Below are 3,100 nucleotides of genomic sequence, written 5' to 3'. Positions count from 1 at the left end.
TTTTGCTAACTAAAATAACATATAACTCATTATTGAGATACAAGATCATAACAATAATAACTAAAAAATAACGTTTTTGCATCGTGCACATAAAATGAACGAAATCGTTTCTCATAATATACACGACGGAGAACACAATACGCAACAAAATCAAGCAATGTATGAATTAGTCGCAGACGATCCTTTCAATATCTCGATTGTGTCAGGCATGTTTCAGTACATTGGTAAACCTTGCTGAAGAGGATGGATTATGTACTTGTTTTCTTTCCCAATGATGGGAAAGAATCTTTGACAGATTACTGGAGCAATTAATGTGAAAGAACCGTTTTGAACATCGTATCTGACGACAGGGGTTTCGTAGATGGTACAGGTAGAGCAGTAAGATCTATACGGTTGGAATCACCAGATGAACGAAATCCCTGTCGTCAGATACGATGTTCAAAATAGTTCTTTCACATTAATCGCTCCAGGAATCTGTCAATAATAAAGATTATTTCCCATCATTGGGAAAGAAAACATATTTCAAATATCTTCTGACGTAATCAGAATTCTTTTTTTTTTTTTTTTTTTTTTTTTTTTTTTTTTTTTTTTTTTTTTTTTTTTTTTTTTTGGGCTGGATCCCGATGCTATCACAAAGGCATTTGCAGCTTCAAAAAAGATTCTCGAATTCTAATTCCAAATTCACCATTGGTTTCATTTACTGCTATGAAAAGGCGGGTGGTCAGTGCGAAAGAACCGTTTGGAGCACTGAACCAGTGGACAAAGTACTTGTTCATCTGGTAACCTCGAAGGTACAATGGCAGAGCTACAGCAATGGGATGTTAACGGATTTTGATGATGGAAGAACATTGTGAGAAGATTTTCAAGTCTATTTCTGTTGAATAATTATGCTATCAATCACCACTTGAGAATAGTATAATCAGTCACCAGTACACTGTCAATTTACTTCGCCCAGGATTATGAGTGTACTGAAAAATCAGGATAATTAGAAGATCACTTGCCACTATTTGAGATCTTGCTATAATTTGATTTCTGTTGTGTTCCCCGTAGTGTACATCATGTGATGAAATTTCGTTCATTTTGTGTAAATCGTGTAAAAAATGTGTTTTAAGCATCACTTTACATTGTATCATTACTGTATGGTTTGGTATCATAATAATGAGCCATATAATTTTACTTGAAATTCTATGATAAAAGACAAAAAGAAGAATGTCTTATGAAAAATAACCACGTAAAATATAAAACAAAAGTAAAGAAAACAAGGCATTAGAATAATAATAAAATTTAGACATGTTGATTAGGTTTGTTGAAAATACTCCGACAGCACACTATGTACAGCCTATTTTCCAAAAATGGTATTTCGGAAGCCAGCTTTATTACACTTGGATGTATGTGTCTTGAAAGGTTATTTAGTTTATGGTGTAGGAAAGATTTCCATTTTTCTAAATTATTTAATGGTGTTGGGGTATTCTGCAAAATTTCAAATTATTCCACAAGATGATTATACAGTCTGCTGTAACGTTACTTATATATCAGATTTTACTAAACAAACGGATTTTTTTATGTATCGTCGTTCTGAAGATAGTCTCTCTAAATCCAGTATGCCATATTTCCTTTCAGGGTGTGTTTTATTCCTTAAAAATGAAGGTGAGCACAATAAAAAAAAGCTTGTATTCCATTACTTTGCTCCCTCTACACACCCACCAAGTTTCATAAAGGTCGTTCAATTACAGTTTTAAATGTTCCCTCGTCAGTGAACTACCATCCACTAACAGTCTACAGGCCACGGGGAGGATGCATCATGGTCTCATTCGGGGTCGCAGTTACCAGATAGGGCTGGCGTAATTAACCGATTAATGGTCATCTCAGCGCGGCTCAGTATTTGCACATTATGAAACACTATTGTGCAGAGTGTGAAGATGCGCTATTCAAACGGAGTGATCCAGTTCCTGCAGGACAAGACACCAGTTCACACGAAGAGGGTCGATCTGCAGTGCTGCAATGGCTTTTGTATCAGGCTGATGTTGACCAAATCGGCTGGTCTGTTCGAGCGCCGGACTTGAATCCCGTTGAAAATTTGTGGGCCGAAATGCAGCGTCACAAGACTTTACGCTGGTCGAGTTTCGGCCGACGCACACCTGACCAACTGTGGGATATGGGAGGGTCTCACGGACAGTGAGATATATTTCCAGAGACTGACCGCGTCCATGAAGCTCGTCGTACGAAAGCACTCCGTCTTCAGGCAACAAGTGGCCCATCAGGACCATCCGACCGCAGTTTCATCCTCAGTTGAGGATGCGGAGAGGAGTGGCGTGTGGTCAGCACACCGCTCTCCCGGTCGTTATGATGGTTTTCTATGACCGGAGCCGCTACTATTCGGTCGAGTAGCTCCTCAATTGTCATCACGAGGCTGAGTGTACCCCGAAAAATGGCAACAGCTCATGGCGGCTGGATGGTCACCCATCCAAGTGCCGGCCTCGCCCGACAGCGCTTAACTTCGGTGATCTCACGGGAACCGGTGTATCCACTGCGGCAAGGCCATTGCCTCTCGTCGTATGAGGCGGGTTGTTTATTCCATTTTGTGTGGATATCATGCGAGCGTCATCTTTGATGTGAAACTCCCCTTGTCTCACTTTACTCCATTTCATGTTGCAGTATTTTTGTAACTGTGTGTTTTCTAATTGCAAATCAACATGAAATCACTGTTCAACAAATTTTGTCTTTCGCATTCATGATACGTAACACTAAAACCATGTAAATTTGCAAAAGCACAGGACGTAAATCAGAACTGAAATACGAATAAATTCCTAATATCAAGCAGTTAGAGAAAACAAATATGACCAGTATGAGAACAGTTAAACCTATAATAATAATAGACTTTCCTTTACTGTGTCACCAAAATTTGCCCCTTTTTTGTGCATAGGAAGTGCAGTCATGGCATAAAAACGCTCTTTTTCATGATAACATTCGTCGGGAGCCCCAGGATAGCATTCCATGCACTGTGCCTAGTTCTGTATGTTAATCTTCAGAGAAACAACTACTGCAGATGGGCATTCAGTGTCTTCCTCTTGAGATTGCACTTCAGAAGCATTGTCTTCAT

At 39.2% G+C, this 3,100-nt stretch overlaps 1 pseudogene; it reads right to left on the bottom strand.

The window, feature by feature from the left end:
- Window positions 1-2,429: 2,429 nt before the first annotated feature.
- LOC124623506 lies at window positions 2,430-2,546 on the bottom strand (annotated as a pseudogene).
- Window positions 2,547-3,100: the final 554 nt, after the last annotated feature.

This window comes from Schistocerca americana, chromosome 7 (genome assembly GCF_021461395.2).
Source record: "Schistocerca americana isolate TAMUIC-IGC-003095 chromosome 7, iqSchAmer2.1, whole genome shotgun sequence".
In the NCBI taxonomy this organism is placed as follows: Eukaryota; Metazoa; Arthropoda; class Insecta; order Orthoptera; family Acrididae; genus Schistocerca; species Schistocerca americana.
Note: the sequence above shows the minus strand (reverse complement) of the source record. Positions and strands in the feature narration are given on the sequence as shown.